General features: G+C 52.1%; 1 non-coding gene across 1 annotated transcript; it reads right to left on the minus strand.

Moving 5' to 3' along the window:
- Nucleotides 1-1,185: 1,185 nt before the first annotated feature.
- Nucleotides 1,186-1,370, minus strand: LOC124026229. Its single transcript, XR_006837269.1, has one exon. It is a non-coding gene; the product is annotated as a U2 spliceosomal RNA (small nuclear RNA).
- Nucleotides 1,371-23,668: the final 22,298 nt, after the last annotated feature.

Raw genomic sequence — 23,668 nt, forward strand, 5'->3', positions numbered from 1 at the left:
TCTGTGTGCTAGGTGCATCCGATCGGACCCTCCCTTTTGCCTCCAGAACAGCCTGAATTCTTAGTGGCATGGAAATGTTTGCTGAATTGGTATCAAGGGCCCTAACGTGTGCCAGGAAAACATTCCCCACACCATTACACCACCATGGACTCATGCTGCTTACGCCAAACCCTGACATCAGCATGACGCGACAGGAACCAGGATTGGTCGGACCAGGCACTGCTTTTCCACTCTTCAGTTGTCCAGTGTTGATGATCACGTGCCCACTGGGAGCCTCTTCTTGTTGTTTTTATCTGATAGGAACCCGGTGTGGTTGTCTGCTGCAACAGCCAATCCGTGACAAGGACCTACGAGTTGTTTTCCCATTCTAATGTTCATTCAAACAGTAACTGAGAATGGGAATTCCAAGTTGGATGACCATTGAAAATTATATGTTTTTCTGAGTTCCCAGTTATCTTGAATGCATTGAAGTATTCAGACCCTTTACTCAGTACTTTGTTGAAGCACCTTTGGCAGCGATTACAGCCTTGAGTCTTCTTGGGTTATGACGCTACAAGCTTAGTTAGTACACCTGTATTTGGGGAGTTTCTACTCCTGGTGCGGTAGGGACTGAAGCTGGCCAGCATAAATTACCACCTAACCCAGGACAAGGAAAAACATTAGTGAAACAATACAACAATAATGATTTTAAACTAAAAATAAATAGTACAATTTCCCGGGCGCCCTCCGGCCAGCGATCGCTTCTCAGATCAAGTGCAGCACTATCAGACACTACACGTGATCTTAGCCAAAAGACCGAGAAGCAATCTACTGTATTACTTAGCTCTGTGTATATTCATGTTTTAACTACTTTATTACTACGCTCTGTGTGTATATTAATGTTTTAACTACTTTATTACTACGCTCTGTGTGTATATTAATGTTTTAACTACTTTATTACTTCGCTCTGTGTGTATATTTTTGATCATGCACTGTTGAGGAAAGTTTTACAAGTAAGTATCCCGTGAACTTGACGAAAAATCTTTGTTGAGAAGATGAACGCACCCCATTCCCAACAGCTATCTTAGTCAATAAAACGGTGACCGATTTGACCAGTACTATCAAGCCATCACTGATACTGAAATGAATGTGAAAATACAATATAGTTCAACGAAGCAACTCCGTGTGATTTCTCTTTACAATGAAAGGGGGTGCACCGTTCCTGGAGGTACTGCAATACCAGGTCGATGCGTGGAGTGGACGGAGCAAGCCCCTATTCCATCTCCCTATTCCAAAAATCAATTTAATATATGGTCCCCAGATAGGGGACGTATCAGATATTAAACTGATAAGAACAGATTTTTTTTTTTTTTTTTTTTTGGAAAAATAATTTTTATTTTCGTTTCATATTCAAATACAATTACAAATTTAGTGCATAACGTTGTACATAACATGGATACTTACAAACAGTATCAAAAAGTACCATAACAATATCAGAATACCAAAACTCCTTAAAAAAAAAAAAGTGCTGTTCAGCAGAACCTGACCAGTATTATTGGCCTATATTCGAGATTAACATGCCTCTAACAATCTCCAAAAACAATACAAACAATTCTATAAATACAAATATATACATATGCCAAAATGCACTCTGGATAAACCTCAGTGTATATAAAATATCTACAATGGCTTAGTTTACATTCCAAATGTACCTATGTAATACACTTATATCGGTTATACACACATTTACAATGACGGGTAAATCCCTTTCCATCTCTGTTTTACTGATGCAATGCCCCCCTTATCTATTTCGAATTGTATTCTTTTCCAAACTTCCTGTTTTATAAATTGAACCAATCCCGTCGGTGACCACTTGAGGGTGTCATTAACTGCACCACATCTGGCCTCCCAAAGTTTGGTCTTGATAAGGGACACCAGAGTCACTAATGCTAATAATTGCACCCTTTCCACGTTTTTTATTTCAAGTTTGGCAACACCTTCATAATCTATGTTTTTTAAAATCTCAAAAAATTGTTGACTTTTTCCCCAAACTGATTGGGCAAAAGAACATTCCCATAAAACATGTGGAATTGTTTCGATTGCGAAACAATTGTGCCTGGGACAAAATTTATTTAGGGTCAAATTATGATCGTATAAAGTTGAACGGACCGGAAGACGTCTGTGTAAAACAAGCCAATTAAAATCTTTCAGTCTGTTATCTAACCCTTTTAATTGTGTCCGTATCCAGGTGGAAGGCGATATTGGTAACCTGTCTCTTGGACGACAATTTTCTATTAATTTTGCGTATAGCAATCTGTGGTTGATTACATTTTCTTTTACTTTGCAGAATGTATGCACACATGACTGTAAGTCGCTTTGGATAAAAGCGTCTGCTAAATGGCATTTATTATTATTATTTATTATTATTATATTAAGTGGACAATTGCTTTTGACTGTTACAATGTAACACATTTGTAGGTTCTAAGATCACGTGGTCGTCCGCCCTCCAATCAGAAATGAGAGGACGCGTTGTTAAGTTAAAACCAGATCAACAGCTAAATTGGAATAATAATATATTACGTGTGTGTGTTTGTGTGTGTGTGGGGGGGATTTGGAGATAATAATATTGACGTAACATTTGATCTTGTATCAAGTATATCTGGCAGCATTGCTGCCACAAACGAACTGAAGCAATTGTCCACTTAATATAATAATAATAAATAATAATAATAAATGCCATTTAGCAGACGCTTTTATCCAAAGCGACTTACAGTCATGTGTGCATACATTCTACGTATGGGTGGTCCCGGGGATCGAACCCACTACCCTGGCGTTACAAGCGCCATGCTCTACCAACTGAGCTACAGAAGGACCACTTGGTGGCGCCAGAGTTCCACCGACCGTCGCTTTTTCCTGGTTGTCCTGTGGTTGTCCTGTGGTTGTCCTGTGGTTGTCCTGTGGTTGTCCTGTGTGGTACAGAAAACTGCATTTCAATATTGAACCGCTTGACTTCAAGACATCGTCAACGAAAATAACGTGACCAATAAAAATAGCCTGTCTTTTTTAGACTTACTCAGTCACTATAACTAACTTCATAAAATGCCATTTGGCCTAATGAAGATACTATATATGTAACATTTACATTTACATTTAAGTCATTTAGCAGACGCTCTTATCCAGAGCGACTTACAAATTGGTGCATTCACCTTATGACATCCAGTGGGACAGTCACTTAACAATAGTGCATCTAAAACTTAGGGGGGGTGGGGTGAGAGGGATTACTTAACCTATCCTAGGTATTCCTTCTCTCTTGTGCAGGAACCAGTGTGCCCACTTGCGCGGGCTCGCTATAGGTGAGCCCACAATCGTCTGGCGTAACGTGGCCCATCCTGCTCTCCTGAATCGGCATCGGGACCTGTCCTGGATGGTCGCCCACGAGATCCTCCCGGTCAGGGCCGTTATGCACTCACGGGGCATGGCGAGGACATCCGCGTGCCCCCGACCAGGCTGCGGCCAAGAAGAGTCGGTGAGGCACTGGGGATGCAGTGCTGCCAGGGACCTGTGGAAGGAAGCAGGCCCCCTGACCTCCCCGTGTCTGCCAGCAGGGGAGGACCTATCACCTCAGCTCGTGCTGTATGGGTCAGGTCGTGCTGTATGGGGTGGGGGTGGGGGTGCTCGTGCTTGAAGGACAACATGTAATTTTTAACCAATTTAAATGTAACTTTCAAATGCTGTTTTATGCCTTATTGTCGTTTTTATGTGTATGAAACGATTTAAAACATGTATGAGCTGTTTTTAAAGGAAATGTGTTTATACAACTTTTCCAAAATAAAAGAAAATCTGTTCTCCTAAACCTCCTCTCCTGCTGCCTCCTCTCCTGCCTCCTCCTCTCCTGCTTCCTCCTCTCCTGCTTCCTCCTCTCCTGCTTCCTCCTCTCCTGCTGCCTCCTGATCCTGTCCGACCCAGTCCAGTCACTCAGCCCTATCCAGACCATTCACCCAGCCCAGTCACTCAGCCCTATCCAGACCATTCACCCAGTCCAGTCACTCAGTCCTATCCAGACCATTCACCCAGTCCAGTCACTCAGCTCTATCCAGTCCAGTCACTCAGCCCTATCCAGACCATTCACCCAGTCCAGTCACTCAGTCCTATCCAGACAATTCACCCAGTCCAGTCACTCAGCTCTATCCAGTCCAGTCACTCAGCCCTATCCAGACCATTCACCCAGCCCAGTCACTCAGCCCTATCCAGACCATTCACCCAGTCCAGTCACTCAGCCCTATCCAGACCATTCACCCAGTCCAGTCACTCAGTCCTATCCAGACCATTCACCCAGTCCAGTCACTCAGCTCTATCCAGTCCAGTCACTCAGCCCTATCCAGACCATTCACCCAGTCCAGTCATTCAGCCCTATCCAGACCATTCACCCAGTCCAGTCACTCAGTCCAGTCACTCAGCCCTACCCAGTCCAGTCCTCCACCACTATCCAGACCATTCACCCAGTCCAGTCACTCAGCCCTATCCAGACCATTCACCCAGTCCAGTCATTCAGCCCTATCTAGACCAATCACATAGTCCAGTCACTCAGCCCTATCCAGACCATTCACTCAGCCCAGTCACTCAGCCCTATCCAGACCATTCACCCAGTCCAGTCACTCAGCCCTATCCAGACCATTCACCCAGTCCAGTCACTCAGTCCTATCCAGACCATTCACCCAGTCCAGTCACTCAGCCCTACCCAGTCCAGTCCCCCACCACTATCCAGACCATTCACCCAGTCCAGTCACTCAGTCCTATCCAGACCATTCACCTAGTCCAGTCACTCAGTCCTATCCAGACCATTCACCCAGTCCAGTCACTCAGCTCTATCCAGTCCAGTCACTCAGCCCTATCCAGACCATTCACCCAGTCCAGTCACTCAGCCCTATCCAGACCATTCACCCAGTCCAGTCACTCAGCCCTATCCAGACCATTCACCCAGCCCAGTCACTCAGCCCTATCCAGACCATTCACCCAGTCCAGTCATTCAGCATTATCCAGACCATTCACCTAGTCCAGTCACTCAGCCCAATCCAGACCATTCACCCAGCCCAGTCACTCAGCCCTATCCAGACCATTCACCCAGTCCAGTCACTCAGTCCTATCCAGACCATTCACCCAGTCCAGTCACTCAGCTCTATCCAGTCCAGTCCAGTCACTCAGCCCTATCCAGACCATTCACCCAGCCCTATCCAGACCATTCACCCAGTCCAGTCACTCAGTCCTATCCAGACCATTCACCCAGTCCAGTCACTCAGTCCTATCCAGACCATTCACCCAGTCCAGTCACTCAGCCCTATCCAGACCATTCACCTAGTCCAATCACTCAGTCCAGTCACTCAGCCCTATCCAGACCATTTACCTAGTCCAGTCACTCAGCCCTATCCAGACCATTCACCCAGTCCAGTCATTCAGCCCTATCCAGACCATTCACCTAGTCCAGTTACTCAGCCCTATCCAGACCATTCACCCAGTCCAGTCACTCAGCCCTATCCAGACCATTCACCCAGTCCAGTCACTCAGTCCTATCCAGACCATTCACCCAGTCCAGTCACTCAGCTCTATCCAGTCCAGTCCAGTCACTCAGCCCTATCCAGACCATTCACCCAGCCCTATCCAGACCATTCACCCAGTCCAGTCACTCAGTCCTATCCAGACCATTCACCCAGTCCAGTCACTCAGTCCTATCCAGACCATTCACCCAGTCCAGTCACTCAGCCCTATCCAGACCATTCACCTAGTCCAATCACTCAGTCCAGTCACTCAGCCCTATCCAGACCATTTACCTAGTCCAGTCACTCAGCCCTATCCAGACCATTCACCCAGTCCAGTCATTCAGCCCTATCCAGACCATTCACCTAGTCCAGTCACTCAGCCCTATCCAGACCATTCACCCAGTCCAGTCACTCAGCCCTATCCAGACCATTCACCCAGTCCAGTCACTCAGCCCTATCCAGTCCAGTCACTCAGCCCTATCCAGACCATTCATCTAGTCCAGTCACTCAGCCCAGTCACTCAGCTCTATCCAGTCCAGTCACTCAGCCCTATCCAGACCATTCACCCAGTCCAGTCATTCAGCCCTATCCAGACCATTCACCTAGTCCAGTCACTCAGCCCTATCCAGACCATTCACCCAGTCCAGTCACTCAGCCCTATCCAGACCATTCACCCAGTCCAGTCACTCAGCCCTATCCAGTCCAGTACTTCAGCCCTATCCAGACCATTCACCTAGTCCAGTCACTCAGTCCTATCCAGACCATTCACCCAGTCCAGTCATTCAGCCCTATCCAGACCATTCACCTAGTCCAGTCACTCAGCCCAGTCACTCAGCTCTATCCAGTCCAGTCACTCAGCCCTATCCAGACCATTCACCCAGTCCAGTCACTCAGCCCTATCCAGACCATTCACCCAGTCCAGTCACTCAGCCCTATCCAGTCCAGTACTTCAGCCCTATCCAGACCATTCACCTAGTCCAGTCACTCAGTCCTATCCAGACCATTTACCTAGTCCAGTCACTCAGCCCTATCCAGACCATTCACCCAGTCCAGTCATTCAGCCCTATCCAGACCATTCACCTAGTCCAGTCACTCAGCCCTATCCAGACCATTCACCCAGTCCAGTCACTCAGCCCTACCCAGTCCAGTCCCCCACCACTATCCAGACCATTCACCTAGTCCAGTCACTCAGTCCTAACCAGACCATTCACCCAGTCCAGTCACTCAGTCCTATCCAGACCATTCACCCAGCCCTATCCAGACCATTCACCCAGTCCAGTCATTCAGCCCTATCCAGACCATTCACCTAGTCCAGTCACTCAGCCCTATCCAGACCATTCACCCAGTCCAGTCATTCAGCCCTATCCAGACCATTCACCTAGTCCAGTCACTCAGCCCTATCCAGACCATTCACCCAGTCCAGTCATTCAGCCCTATCCAGACCATTCACCCAGTCCAGTCACTCAGCCCTATCCAGACCATTCACCTAGTCCAGTCACTCAGCCCTATCCAGACCATTCACCTAGTCCAGTCACTCAGCCCAGTCACTCAGCCCTATCCAGTCCAGTCACTCAGCCCTATCCAGACCATTTACCTAGTCCAGTCACTCAGCCCTATCCAGACCATTCACCCAGTCCAGTCATTCAGCCCTATCCAGACCATTCACCTAGTCCAGTCACTCAGCCCTATCCAGACCATTCACCAAGTCCAGTCACTCAGCCCTATCCAGACCATTCACCTAGTCCAGTCACTCAGCCCTATCCAGACTATTCACCTAGTCCAGTCACTCAGCCCAGTCACTCAGCCCTATCCAGTCCAGTCCCCCACCACTATCCAGACCATTCACCCAGTCCAGTCACTCAGTCCTATCCAGACCATTCACCTAGTCCAGTCACTCAGTCCTATCCAGACCATTCACCCAGTCCAGTCACTCAGCTCTATCCAGTCCAGTCACTCAGCCCTATCCAGACCATTTACCTAGTCCAGTCACTCAGCCCTATCCAGACCATTCACCTAGTCCAGTCACTCAGCCCTATCCAGACCATTCACCCAGTCCAGTCACTCAGTCCTATCCAGACCATTCACCCAGTCCAGTCACTCAGCTCTATCCAGTCCAGTCCAGTCACTCAGCCCTATCCAGACCATTCACCCAGCCAAGTCACTCAGCCCTATCCAGACCATTCACCCAGTCCAGTCACTCAGCTCTACCCAGCCCAGTCACTCAGCCCTATCCAGACCATTCACCTAGTCCAGTCACTCAGCCCTATCCAGACCATTCACCCAGTCCAGTCACTCAGTCCTATCCAGACCATTCACCCAGTCCAGTCACTCAGCTCTATCCAGTCCAGTCACTCAGCCCTATCCAGACCATTCACCCAGCCCAGTCACTCAGCCCTATCCAGACCATTCACCCTGTCCAGTCACTCAGCTCTATCCAGTCCAGTCACTCAGCCCTATCCAGACCACTCACCCAGTCCAGTCACTCAGCCCTATCCAGACCATTCACCCAGTCCAGTCACTCAGCCCTATCCAGTCCAGTCACTCAGCCCTATCCAGACCATTCACCCAGTCCAGTCATTCAGCCCTATCCAGACCATTCACCTAGTCCAGTCACTCAGCCCTATCCAGACCATTCACCCAGTCCAGTCATTCAGCCCTATCCAGACCATTCACCTAGTCCAGTCACTCAGCCCTATCCAGACCATTCACCCAGTCCAGTCATTCAGCCCTATCCAGACCATTCACCCAGTCCAGTCACTCAGCCCTATCCAGACCATTCACCTAGTCCAGTCACTCAGCCCAGTCACTCAGCCCTATCCAGTCCAGTCACTCAGCCCTATCCAGACCATTTACCTAGTCCAGTCACTCAGCCCTATCCAGACCATTCACCCAGTCCAGTCATTCAGCCCTATCCAGACCATTCACCTAGTCCAGTCACTCAGCCCTATCCAGACCATTCACCCAGTCCAGTCACTCAGTCCTATCCAGACCATTCACCTAGTTCAGTCACTCAGTCCTATCCAGACCATTCACTCAGTCCAGTCACTCAGCTCTATCCAGTCCAGTCACTCAGCCCTATCCAGACCATTCACCCAGTCCAGTCACTCAGCCCTATCCAGACCATTCACCCAGTCCAGTCACTCAGCCCAATCCAGACCATTCACCCAGCCCAGTCACTCAGCCCTATCCAGACCATTCACCCAGTCCAGTCACTCAGTCCTATCCAGACCATTCACCCAGTCCAGTCACTCAGCTCTATCCAGTCCAGTCCAGTCACCAGCCCTATCCAGACCATTCACCCAGCCAAGTCACTCAGCCCTATCCAGACCATTCACCAAGTCCAGTCACTCAGCTCTATCCAGTCCAGTCACTCAGCCCTATCCAGACCATTCACCCAGTCCAGTCACTCAGCCCTATCCAGACCATTCACCCAGTCCAGTCACTCAGCCCTATCCAGTCCAGTACTTCAGCCCTATCCAGACCATTCACCCAGTCCAGTCATTCAGCCCTATCCAGACCATTCACCTAGTCCAGTCACTCAGCCCTATCCAGACCATTCACCCAGTCCAGTCATTCAGCCCTATCTAGACCATTCACCTAGTCCAGTCACTCAGCCCTATCCAGACCATTCACCCAGTCCAGTCACTCAGCCCTATCCAGACCATTCACCTAGTCCAGTCACTCAGTCCTATCCAGACCATTCACCTAGTCCAGTCACTCAGTCCAGTCACTCAGCCCTATCCAGTCCAGTCAATCAGCCCTATCCAGACCATTTACCTAGTCCAGTCACTCAGCCCTATCCAGACCATTCACCCAGTCCAGTCATTCAGCCCTATCCAGACCATTCACCTAGTCCAGTCACTCAGCCCTATCCAGACCATTCACCCAGTCCAGTCACTCAGCCCCAGACCATTCACCCAGACCAGTTCACCCAGTCCAGTCACTCAGCCCTATCCAGACCATTCACCCAGTCCAGTCACTCAGCCCTATCCAGACCATTCACCTAGTCCAGTCCCAGCCCAGACCATTCAGCCCATCCAGTCCAGTCACTCAGCCCTATCCAGACCATTTACCTAGTCCAGTCACTCAGCCCTATCCAGACCATTCACCCAGTCCAGTCATTCAGCCCTATCCAGACCATTCACCTAGTCCAGTCACTCAGCCCTATCCAGACCATTCACCCAGTCCAGTCACTCAGTCCTATCCAGACCATTCACCTAGTTCAGTCACTCAGTCCTATCCAGACCATTCACTCAGTCCAGTCACTCAGCTCTATCCAGTCCAGTCACTCAGCCCTATCCAGACCATTCACCCAGTCCAGTCACTCAGCCCTATCCAGACCATTCACCCAGTCCAGTCACTCAGCCCAATCCAGACCATTCACCCAGCCCAGTCACTCAGCCCTATCCAGACCATTCACCCAGTCCAGTCACTCAGTCCTATCCAGACCATTCACCCAGTCCAGTCACTCAGCTCTATCCAGTCCAGTCCAGTCACTCAGCCCTATCCAGACCATTCACCCAGCCAAGTCACTCAGCCCTATCCAGACCATTCACCAAGTCCAGTCACTCAGCTCTATCCAGTCCAGTCACTCAGCCCTATCCAGACCATTCACCCAGTCCAGTCACTCAGCCCTATCCAGACCATTCACCCAGTCCAGTCACTCAGCCCTATCCAGTCCAGTACTTCAGCCCTATCCAGACCATTCACCCAGTCCAGTCATTCAGCCCTATCCAGACCATTCACCTAGTCCAGTCACTCAGCCCTATCCAGACCATTCACCCAGTCCAGTCACCAGCCCTATCCAGACCATTCACCTAGTCCAGTCACTCAGCCCTATCCAGACCATTCACCCAGTCCAGTCACTCAGCCCTATCCAGACCATTCACCTAGTCCAGTCACTCAGTCCTATCCAGACCATTCACCTAGTCCAGTCACTCAGTCCAGTCACTCAGCCCTATCCAGTCCAGTCACTCAGCCCTATCCAGACCATTTACCTAGTCCAGTCACTCAGCCCTATCCAGACCATTCACCCAGTCCAGTCATTCAGCCCTATCCAGACCATTCACCTAGTCCAGTCACTCAGCCCTATCCAGACCATTCACCCAGTCCAGTCACTCAGTCCTATCCAGACCATTCACCCAGTCCAGTCACTCAACTGTATCCAGTCCAGTCACTCAGCCCTATCCAGACCATTCACCCAGCCCAGTCACTCAACCCTATCCAGACCATTCACCCTGTCCAGTCACTCAGCTCTATCCAGTCCAGTCACTCAGCCCTATCCAGACCACTCACCCAGTCCAGTCACTCAGCCCTATCCAGACCATTCACCCAGTCCAGTCACTCAGCCCTATCCAGACCATTCACCCAGTCCAGTCATTCAGCCCTATCCAGACCATTCACCTAGTCCAGTCACTCAGCCCTATCCAGACCATTCACCCAGTCCAGTCATTCAGCCCTATCCAGACCATTCACCTAGTCCAGTCACTCAGCCCTATCCAGACCATTCACCCAGTCCAGTCATTCAGCCCTATCCAGACCATTCACCTAGTCCAGTCACTCAGCCCTATCCAGACCATTCACCCAGTCCAGTCACTCAGCCCTATCCAGACCATTCACCCAGTCCAGTCACTCAGCCCTATCCAGACCATTCACCCAGTCCAGTCACTCAGCCCTATCCAGACCATTCACCTAGTCCAGTCACTCAGCCCTATCCAGACCATTCACCCAGTCCAGTCACTCAGCCCTATTCAGACCATTCACCCAGTCCAGTCACTCAGCCCTATCCAGACCATTCACCCAGTCCAGTCACTCAGCCCTATTCAGACCATTCACCCAGTCCAGTCACTCAGCCCTATCCAGACCATTCACCCAGCCCAGTCACTCAGCCCTATCCAGACCATTCACCCAGTCCAGTCACTCAGTCCTATCCAGACCATTCACCCAGTCCAGTCACTCAGCTCTATCCAGTCCAGTCACTCAGCCCTATCCAGACCATTCTCCCAGCCCAGTCACTCAGCCCTATCCAGACCATTCACCCAGTCCAGTCATTCAGCCCTATCCAGACCATTCACCTAGTCCAGTCACTCAGCCCTATCCAGACCATTCACCCAGTCCAGTCATTCAGCCCTATCCAGACCATTCACCTAGTCCAGTCACTCAGCCCTATCCAGACCATTCACCCAGTCCAGTCACTCAATCCAGTCACTCAGCCCTACTCAGTCCAGTCCCCCACCACTATCCAGACCATTCACCCAGTCCAGTCACTCAGTCCAGTCACTCAGCCCTATCCAGTCCAGTCACTCAGCTCTATCCACACCATTCACCTAGTCCAGTCACTCAGCCCTATCCAGACCATTCACCCAGTCCAGTCACTCAGCCCTATCCAGACCATTCACCTAGTCCAGTCACTCAGTCCTATACAGACCATTCACCCAGTCCAGTCACTCAGCTCTATCCAGTCCAGTCACTCAGCCCTATCCAGACCATTCACCCAGTCCAGTCACTCAGCCCTATCCAGACCATTCACCCAGTCCAGTCATTCAGCCCTATCCAGACCATTCACCCAGTCCAGTCACTCAGCCCTATCCAGACCATTCACCCAGCCCAGTCACTCAGCCCTATCCAGACCATTCACCCAGTCCAGTCACTCAGCCCTATCCAGACCATTCACCTAGTCCAGTCACTCAGTCCAGTCACTCAGCCCTATCCAGTCCAGTCACTCAGCCCTATCCAGACCATTCACCTAGTCCAGTCACTCAGCCCTATCCAGACCATTCACCCAGTCCAGTCATTCAGCCCTATCCAGACCATTCACCTAGTCCAGTAACTCAGCCCTATCCAGACCATTCACCCAGTCCAGTCACTCAGTCCTATCCAGACCATTCACCCAGTCCAGTCACTCAGCTCTATCCAGTCCAGTCACTCAGCCCAGTCACTCAGCCCTATCCAGACCATTCACCCAGTCCAGTCACTCAGCCCTATCCAGTCCAGTCACTCAGCCCTATCCAGACCATTCACCCAGTCCAGTCATTCAGCCCTATCCAGACCATTCACCTAGTCCAGTCACTCAGCCCTATCCAGACCATTCACCCAGTCCAGTCATTCAGCCCTATCCAGACCATTCACCTAGTCCAGTCACTCAGCCCTATCCAGACCATTCACCCAGTCCAGTCATTCAGCCCTATCCAGACCATTCACCCAGTCCAGTCACTCAGCCCTATCCAGACCATTCACCTAGTCCAGTCACTCAGCCCAGTCACTCAGCCCTATCCAGTCCAGTCACTCAGCCCTATCCAGACCATTTACCTAGTCCAGTCACTCAGCCCTATCCAGACCATTCACCCAGTCCAGTCATTCAGCCCTATCCAGACCATTCACCTAGTCCAGTCACTCAGCCCTATCCAGACCATTCACCCAGTCCAGTCACTCAGCCCTACCCAGTCCAGTCCCCCACCACTATCCAGACCATTCACCCAGTCCAGTCACTCAGTCCTATCCAGACCATTCACCTAGTCCAGTCACTCAGTCCTATCCAGACCATTCACCCAGTCCAGTCACTCAGCTCTATCCAGTCCAGTCACTCAGCCCTATCCAGACCATTCACCCAGTCCAGTCACTCAGCCCTATCCAGACCATTCACCCAGTCCAGTCACTCAGCCCAATCCAGACCATTCACCCAGCCCAGTCACTCAGCCCTATCCAGACCATTCACCCAGTCCAGTCACTCAGTCCTATCCAGACCATTCACCAGTCCAGTCACTCAGCTCTATCCAGTCCAGTCCAGTCACTCAGCCCTATCCAGACCATTCACCCAGCCAAGTCACTCAGCCCTATCCAGACCATTCACCCAGTCCAGTCACTCAGCTCTATCCAGTCCAGTCACTCAGCCCTATCCAGACCATTCACCCAGTCCAGTCACTCAGCCCTATCCAGACCATTCACCCAGTCCAGTCACTCAGCCCTATCCAGTCCAGTACTTCAGCCCTATCCAGACCATTCACCCAGTCCAGTCATTCAGCCCTATCCAGACCATTCACCTAGTCCAGTCACTCAGCCCTATCCAGACCATTCACCCAGTCCAGTCATTCAGCCCTATCCAGACCATTCACCTAGTCCAGTCACTCAGCCCTATCCAGACCATTCACCCAGTCCAGTCACTCAGCCCTATCCAGACCATTCACCCAGCCCAGTCACTCAGCCCTATCCAGACCATTCACCCAGTCCAGTCACTCAGCCCTATCCAGACCATTCACCTAGTCCAGTCACTCAGTCCTATCCAGACCATTCACCCAGTCCAGTCACTCAGCCCTATCCAGACCATTCACCTAGTCCAGTCACTCAGTCCAGTCACTCAGCTCTATCCAGTCCAGTCACTCAGCCCTATCCAGACCACTCACCCAGTCCAGTCACTCAGCCCTATCCAGACCATTCACCCAGTCCAGTCACTCAGCCCTATCCAGTCCAGTCACTCAGCCCTATCCAGACCATTCACCCAGTCCAGTCATTCAGCCCTATCCAGACCATTCACCTAGTCCAGTCACTCAGCCCAATCCAGACCATTCACCCAGTCCAGTCATTCAGCCCTATCCAGACCATTCACCTAGTCCAGTCACTCAGCCCTATCCAGACCATTCACCCAGTCCAGTCATTCAGCCCTATCCAGACCATTCACCTAGTCCAGTCACTCAGCCCTATCCAGACCATTCACCCAGTCCAGTCACTCAGCCCTACCCAGTCCAGTCCCCCACCACTATCCAGACCATTCACCCAGTCCAGTCACTCAGTCCTATCCAGACCATTCACCTAGTCCAGTCACTCAGCCCTATCCAGACCATTCACCCAGTCCAGTCATTCAGCCCTATCCAGACCATTCACCTAGTCCAGTCACTCAGCCCTATCCAGACCATTCACCCAGTCCAGTCACTCAGTCCTATCCAGACCATTCACCCAGTCCAGTCACTCAGCTCTATCCAGTCCAGTCCAGTCACTCAGCCCTATCCAGACCATTCACCCAGCCCAGTCACTCAGCCCTATCCAGACCATTCACCCAGTCCAGTCACTCAGCTCTACCCAGCCCAGTCACTCAGCCCTATCCAGACCATTCACCTAGTCCAGTCACTCAGCCCTATCCAGACCATTCACCCAGTCCAGTCACTCAGTCCTATCCAGACCATTCACCCAGTCCAGTCACTCAGCTCTATCCAGTCCAGTCACTCAGCCCTATCCAGACCATTCACCCAGCCCAGTCACTCAGCCCTATCCAGACCATTCACCCTGTCCAGTCACTCAGCTCTATCCAGTCCAGTCACTCAGCCCTATCCAGACCATTCACCCAGTCCAGTCACTCAGCCCTATCCAGACCATTCACCCAGTCCAGTCACTCAGCCCTATCCAGACCATTCACCCAGTCCAGTCACTCAGCCCTATCCAGACCATTCACCCAGTCCAGTCACTCAGCCCTATCCAGACCATTCACCCAGTCCAGTCACTCAGCCCAATCCAGACCATTCACCCAGCCCAGTCACTCAGTCCTATCCAGACCATTCACCCAGTCCAGTCACTCAGCTCTATCCAGTCCAGTCCAGTCACTCAGCCCTATCCAGACCATTCACCCAGCCAAGTCACTCAGCCCTATCCAGACCATTCACCCAGTCCAGTCACTCAGCTCTATCCAGTCCAGTCACTCAGCCCTATCCAGACCATTCACCCAGTCCAGTCACTCAGCCCTATCCAGACCATTCACCCAGTCCAGTCACTCAGCCCTATCCAGTCCAGTACTTCAGCCCTATCCAGACCATTCACCCAGTCCAGTCATTCAGCCCTATCCAGACCATTCACCCAGTCCAGTCATTCAGCCCTATCCAGACCATTCACCTAGTCCAGTCACTCAGCCCTATCCAGACCATTCACCCAGTCCAGTCATTCAGCCCTATCCAGACCATTCACCCAGTCCAGTCACTCAGCCCTATCCAGACCATTCACCTAGTCCAGTCACTCAGCCCAGTCACTCAGCCCTATCCAGTCCAGTCACTCAGCCCTATCCAGACCATTTACCTAGTCCAGTCACTCAGCCCTATCCAGACCATTCACCCAGTCCAGTCATTCAGCCCTATCCAGACCATTCACCTAGTCCAGTCACTCAGCCCTATCCAGACCATTCACCCAGTCCAGTCACTCAGCCCTACCCAGTCCAGTCCCCCACCACTATCCAGACCATTCACCCAGTCCAGTCACTCAGTCCTATCCAGACCATTCACCTAGTTCAGTCACTCAGTCCTATCCAGACCATTCACCCAGTCCAGTCACTCAGCTCTATCCAGTCCAGTCACTCAGCCCTATCCAGACCATTCACCCAGTCCAGTCACTCAGCCCTATCCAGACCATTCACCCAGTCCAGTCACTCAGCCCTATCCAGACCATTCACCCAGTCCAGTCACTCAGCCCTATCCAGACCATTCACCTAGTCCAGTCACTCAGCCCAGTCACTCAGCCCATCCAGTCCAGTCACTCAGCCCTATCCAGACCATTTACCTAGTCCAGTCACTCAGCCCTATCCAGACCATTCACCCAGTCCAGTCATTCAGCCCTATCCAGACCATTCACCTAGTCCAGTCACTCAGCCCTATCCAGACCATTCACCCAGTCCAGTCACTCAGCCCTACCCAGTCCAGTCCCCCACCACTATCCAGACCATTCACCCAGTCCAGTCACTCAGTCCTATCCAGACCATTCACCTAGTCCAGTCACTCAGTCCTATCCAGACCATTCACCCAGTCCAGTCACTCAGCTCTATCCAGTCCAGTCACTCAGCCCTATCCAGACCATTCACCCAGTCCAGTCACTCAGCCCTATCCAGACCATTCACCCAGTCCAGTCACTCAGCCCATCCAGACCATTCACCCAGTCCAGTCACTCAGCCCTATCCAGACCATTCACCCAGTCCAGTCACTCAGCTCTATCCAGTCCAGTCCCTCACTCAGCCCTATCCAGACCATTCACCCAGTCCAGTCACTCAGCCCTATCCAGACCATTCACCCAGTCCAGTCACTCAGCTCTATCCAGTCCAGTCACCAGCCCTATCCAGACCATTCACCCAGTCCAGTCACTCAGCCCTATCCAGACCATTCACCCAGTCCAGTCACTCAGCCCAGTCCAGTACTTCAGCCCTATCCAGACCATTCACCCAGTCCAGTCATTCAGCCCTATCCAGACCATTCACCCAGTCCAGTCACTCAGCCCTATCCAGACCATTCACCCAGTCCAGTCACTCAGCCCAATCCAGACCATTCACCCAGCCCAGTCACTCAGCCCTATCCAGACCATTCACCCAGTCCAGTCACTCAGTCCTATCCAGACCATTCACCCAGTCCAGTCACTCAGCTCTATCCAGTCCAGTCCAGTCACTCAGCCCTATCCAGACCATTCACCCAGCCAGTCACTCAGCCCTATCCAGACCATTCACCCAGTCCAGTCACTCAGCTCTATCCAGTCCAGTCACTCAGCCCTATCCAGACCATTCACCCAGTCCAGTCACTCAGCCCTATCCAGACCATTCACCCAGTCCAGTCACTCAGCCCTATCCAGTCCAGTCACTCAGCCCTATCCAGACCATTCACCCAGTCCAGTCATTCAGCCCTATCCAGACCATTCACCTAGTCCAGTCACTCAGCCCTATCCAGACCATTCACCCAGTCCAGTCATTCAGCCCTATCCAGACCATTCACCTAGTCCAGTCACTCAGCCCTATCCAGACCATTCACCCAGTCCAGTCACTCAGCCCTATCCAGACCATTCACCCAGCCCAGTCACTCAGCCCTATCCAGACCATTCACCCAGTCCAGTCACTCAGCCCTATCCAGACCATTCACCTAGTCCAGTCACTCAGTCCTATCCAGACCATTCACCCAGTCCAGTCACTCAGCCCTATCCAGACCATTCACCTAGTCCAGTCACTCAGTCCAGTCACTCAGCCCTATCCAGACCATTCACCCAGTCCAGTCACTCAGCCCTATCCAGACCATTCACCCAGTCCAGTCACTCAGCCCTATCCAGTCCAGTCACTCAGCCCTATCCAGACCATTCACCCAGTCCAGTCATTCAGCCCTATCCAGACCATTCACCTAGTCCAGTCACTCAGCCCATCCAGACCATTCACCCAGTCCAGTCATTCAGCCCTATCCAGACCATTCACCTAGTCCAGTCACTCAGCCCTATCCAGACCATTCACCCAGTCCAGTCACTCAGCCCTATCCAGACCATTCAGACCATTCACCCAGTCCAGTCACTCAGCCCTATCCAGACCATTCACCCAGTCCAGTCACTCAGCCCTATCCAGTCCAGTCACTCAGCCCTATCCAGACCATTCACCCAGTCCAGTCATCAGCCCTATCCAGACCATTCACCTAGTCCAGTCACTCAGCCCTATCCAGACCATTCACCCAGTCCAGTCATTCAGCCCTATCCAGACCATTCACCTAGTCCAGTCACTCAGCCCTATCCAGACCATTCACCCAGTCCAGTCACTCAGCCCTATCCAGACCATTCAGACCATTCACCCAGTCCAGTCACTCAGTCCTATCCAGACCATTCACCTAGTCCAGTCACTCAGCCCTATCCAGACCATTCACCCAGTCCAGTCATTCAGCCCTATCCAGACCATTCACCTAGTTCCGTCACTCAGTCCTATCCAGACCATTCACCCAGTCCAGTCACTCAGCTCTATCCAGTCCAGTCACTCAGCCCTATCCAGACCATTCACCCAGTCCAGTCACTCAGCCCTATCCAGACCATTCACCCAGTCCAGTCACTCAGCCCTATCCAGACCATTCACCCAGTCCAGTCACTCAGCCCTATCCAGACCATTCACCTAGTCCAGTCACTCAGCCCAGTCACTCAGCCCTATCCAGTCCAGTCCTCAGCCCTATCCAGACCATTTACCCAGTCCAGTCACTCAGCCCTATCCAGACCATTCACCCAGTCCAGTCATTCAGCCCTATCCAGACCATTCACCTAGTCCAGTCACTCAGCCCTATCCAGACCATTCACCCAGTCCAGTCACTCAGCCCTACCCAGTCCAGTCATTCACCCTATCCAGACCATTCACCCAGTCCAGTCACTCAGTCCTATCCAGACCATTCACCTAGTCCAGTCACTCAGTCCTATCCAGACCATTCACCCAGTCCAGTCACTCAGCTCTATCCAGTCCAGTCACTCAGCCCTATCCAGACCATTCACCCAGTCCAGTCACTCAGCCCTATCCAGACCATTCACCCAGTCCAGTCACTCAGCCCAATCCAGACCATTCACCCAGTCCAGTCACTCAGTCCCATTCACCCAGTCCAGTCACTCAGCTCCCAGTCCAGTCAGTCACTCAGCCCTATCCAGACCATTCACCCAGCCAAGTCACTCAGCCCTATCCAGACCATTCACCCAGTCCAGTCACTCAGCTCTATCCAGTCCAGTCACTCAGCCCTATCCAGACCATTCACCCAGTCCAGTCACTCAGCCCTATCCAGACCATTCACCCAGTCCAGTCACTCAGCCCTATCCAGTCCAGTACTCAGCCCTATCCAGACCATTCACCCAGTCCAGTCATTCAGCCCTATCCAGACCATTCACCTAGTCCAGTCACTCAGCCCTATCCAGACCATTCACCCAGTCCAGTCATTCAGCCCTATCCAGACCATTCACCTAGTCCAGTCACTCAGCCCTATCCAGACCATTCACCCAGTCCAGTCACTCAGCCCTATCCAGACCATTCACCCAGTCCAGTCACTCAGCCCTATCCAGACCATTCACCCAGTCCAGTCACTCAGCCCTATCCAGACCATTCACCTAGTCCAGTCACTCAGTCCTATCCAGACCATTCACCCAGTCCAGTCACTCAGCCCTATCCAGACCATTCACCTAGTCCAGTCAGTCCAGTCACTCAGCTCTATCCAGTCCAGTCACCAGCCCTATCCAGACCACTTCACCCAGTCCAGTCACTCAGCCCTATCCAGACCATTCACCCAGTCCAGTCACTCAGCCCTAGTCAGACCATTCACCCAGTCCAGTCATTCAGCCCTATCCAGACCATTCACCTAGTCCAGTCACTCAGCCCTATCCAGACCATTCACCCAGTCCAGTCATTCAGCCCTATCCAGACCATTCACCTAGTCCAGTCACTCAGCCCTATCCAGACCATTCACCCAGTCCAGTCACTCAGTCCTATCCAGACCATTCACCCAGTCCAGTCACTCAGCTCTATCCAGTCCAGTCCAGTCACTCAGCCCTATCCAGACCATTCACCCAGCCAGTCACTCAGCCCTATCCAGACCATTCACCCAGTCCAGTCACTCAGCCCTAGCCCAGTCACTCAGCCCTATCCAGACCATTCACCTAGTCCAGTCACTCAGCCCTATCCAGACCATTCACCCAGTCCAGTCACTCAGCCCTATCCAGACCATTCACCCAGTCCAGTCACTCAGCTCTATCCAGTCCAGTCAGCCCCTATCCAGACCATTCACCCAGCCCAGTCACTCAGCCCTATCCAGACCATTCACCCTGTCCAGTCACTCAGCTCTATCCAGTCCAGTCACTCAGCCCTATCCAGACCACTCACCCAGTCCAGTCACTCAGCCCTATCCAGACCATTCACCCAGTCCAGTCACTCAGCCCTATCCAGACCATTCACCCAGTCCAGTCATTCAGCCCTATCCAGACCATTCACCTAGTCCAGTCACTCAGCCCTATCCAGACCATTCACCCAGTCCAGTCATTCAGCCCTATCCAGACCATTCACCCAGTCCAGTCACTCAGCCCTATCCAGACCATTCACCTAGTCCAGTCACCAGCCCAGTCACCAGCCCTATCCAGTCCAGTCACTCAGCCCTATCCAGACCATTTACCTAGTCCAGTCACTCAGCCCTATCCAGACCATTCACCCAGTCCAGTCATTCAGCCCTATCCAGACCATTCACCTAGTCCAGTCACTCAGCCCTATCCAGACCATTCACCCAGTCCAGTCACTCAGCCCTACCCAGTCCAGTCCCCCACCACTATCCAGACCATTCACCCAGTCCAGTCACTCAGTCCTATCCAGACCATTCACCTAGTTCCGTCACTCAGTCCTATCCAGACCATTCACCCAGTCCAGTCACTCAGCTCTATCCAGTCCAGTCACTCAGCCCTATCCAGACCATTCACCCAGTCCAGTCACTCAGCCCTATCCAGACCATTCACCCAGTCCAGTCACTCAGCCCAATCCAGACCATTCACCCAGCCCAGTCACTCAGCCCTATCCAGACCATTCACCCAGTCCAGTCACTCAGTCCTATCCAGACCATTCACCCAGTCCAGTCACTCAGCTCTATCCAGTCCAGTCCAGTCACTCAGCCCTATCCAGACCATTCACCCAGCCAAGTCACTCAGCCCTATCCAGACCATTCACCCAGTCCAGTCACTCAGCCCTATCCAGACCATTCACCTAGTCCAGTCACTCAGCCCAGTCACTCAGCCCTATCCAGTCCAGTCACTCAGCCCTATCCAGACCATTTACCTAGTCCAGTCACTCAGCCCTATCCAGACCATTCACCCAGTCCAGTCATTCAGCCCTATCCAGACCATTCACCTAGTCCAGTCACTCAGCCCTATCCAGACCATTCACCCAGTCCAGTCACTCAGCCCTACCCAGTCCAGTCCCCCACCACTATCCAGACCATTCACCCAGTCCAGTCACTCAGTCCTATCCAGACCATTCACCTAGTCCAGTCACTCAGTCCTATCCAGACCATTCACCCAGTCCAGTCACTCAGCTCTATCCAGTCCAGTCACTCAGCCCTATCCAGACCATTCACCCAGTCCAGTCACTCAGCCCTATCCAGACCATTCACCCAGTCCAGTCACTCAGCCCAATCCAGACCATTCACCCAGCCCAGTCACTCAGCCCTATCCAGACCATTCACCCAGTCCAGTCACTCAGTCCTATCCAGACCATTCACCCAGTCCAGTCACTCAGCTCTATCCAGTCCAGTCCAGTCACTCAGCCCTATCCAGACCATTCACCCAGCCAAGTCACTCAGCCCTATCCAGACCATTCACCCAGTCCAGTCACTCAGCTCTATCCAGTCCAGTCACTCAGCCCTATCCAGACCATTCACCCAGTCCAGTCACTCAGCCCTATCCAGACCATTCACCCAGTCCAGTCACTCAGCCCTATCCAGTCCAGTACTTCAGCCCTATCCAGACCATTCACCCAGTCCAGTCATTCAGCCCTATCCAGACCATTCACCTAGTCCAGTCACTCAGCCCTATCCAGACCATTCACCCAGTCCAGTCATTCAGCCCTATCCAGACCATTCACCTAGTCCAGTCACCAGCCCTATCAGACCATTCACCCAGTCCAGTCACTCAGCCCTATCCAGACCATTCACCCAGTCCAGTCACTCAGCCCTATCCAGACCATTCACCCAGTCCAGTCACTCAGCCCTATCCAGACCATTCACCCAGTCCAGTCACTCAGCCCTATCCAGACCATTCACCCAGTCCAGTCACTCAGCCCTATCCAGACCATTCACCTAGTCCAGTCACTCAGCCCAGTCCAGCCCTATCCAGTCCAGTCACTCAGCCCTATCCAGACCATTTACCTAGTCCAGTCACTCAGCCCTATCCAGACCATTCACCCAGTCCAGTCATTCAGCCCTATCCAGACCATTCACCTAGTCCAGTCACTCAGCCCTATCCAGACCATTCACCCAGTCCAGTCACTCCCAGCCAGTCCCCCATCCAGACCATTCACCCAGTCCAGTCACTCAGTCCTATCCAGACCATTCACCTAGTCCAGTCACTCAGTCCTATCCAGACCATTCACCCAGTCCAGTCACCATTCACCCAGTCCAGTCACTCAGCCCTATCCAGACCATTCACCCAGTCCAGTCACTCAGCCCTATCCAGACCATTCACCCAGTCCAGTCACTCAGCCCAATCCAGACCATTCACCCAGTCCAGTCACTCAGCCCTATCCAGACCATTCACCCAGTCCAGTCACTCAGTCCTATCCAGACCATTCACCCAGTCCAGTCACTCAGCTCTATCCAGTCCAGTCCAGTCACTCAGCCCTATCCAGACCATTCACCCAGCCAGTCACTCAGCCCTATCCAGACCATTCACCCAGTCCAGTCACTCAGCTCTATCCAGTCCAGTCACTCAGCCCTATCCAGACCATTCACCCAGTCCAGTCACTCAGCCCTATCCAGACCATTCACCCAGTCCAGTCACTCAGTCCAGTACCAGCCCTATCCAGACCATTCACCCAGTCCAGTCATTCAGCCCTATCCAGACCATTCACCTAGTCCAGTCACTCAGCCCTATCCAGACCATTCACCCAGTCCAGTCATTCAGCCCTATCCAGACCATTCACCTAGTCCAGTCACTCAGCCCTATCCAGACCATTCACCCAGTCCAGTCACTCAGTCCAGTCACTCAGCCCTACTCAGTCCAGTCCCCCACCACTATCCAGACCATTCACCCAGTCCAGTCACTCAGTCCAGTCACTCAGCCCTATCCAGTCCAGTCACTCAGCTCTATCCACACCATTCACCTAGTCCAGTCACTCAGCCCTATCCAGACCATTCACCCAGTCCAGTCACTCAGCCCTATCCAGACCATTCACCTAGTCCAGTCACTCAGTCCTATACAGACCATTCACCCAGTCCAGTCACTCAGCTCTATCCAGTCCAGTCACTCAGCCCTATCCAGACCATTCACCCAGTCCAGTCACTCAGCCCTATCCAGACCATTCACCCAGTCCAGTCATTCAGCCCTATCCAGACCATTCACCCAGTCCAGTCACTCAGCCCTATCCAGACCATTCACCCAGCCCAGTCACTCAGCCCTATCCAGACCATTCACCCAGTCCAGTCACTCAGCCCTATCCAGACCATTCACCTAGTCCAGTCACTCAGTCCAGTCACTCAGCCCATCCAGTACAGTCACTCAGCCCTATCCAGACCATTCACCTAGTCCAGTCACTCAGCCCTATCCAGACCATTCACCCAGTCCAGTCATTCAGCCCTATCCAGACCATTCACCTAGTCCAGTAACTCAGCCCTATCCAGACCATTCACCCAGTCCAGTCACTCAGTCCTATCCAGACCATTCACCCAGTCCAGTCA

The sequence above is a fragment of the Oncorhynchus gorbuscha genome, unplaced genomic scaffold (assembly GCF_021184085.1).
Source record: "Oncorhynchus gorbuscha isolate QuinsamMale2020 ecotype Even-year unplaced genomic scaffold, OgorEven_v1.0 Un_scaffold_2657, whole genome shotgun sequence".
In the NCBI taxonomy this organism is placed as follows: Eukaryota; Metazoa; Chordata; class Actinopteri; order Salmoniformes; family Salmonidae; genus Oncorhynchus; species Oncorhynchus gorbuscha.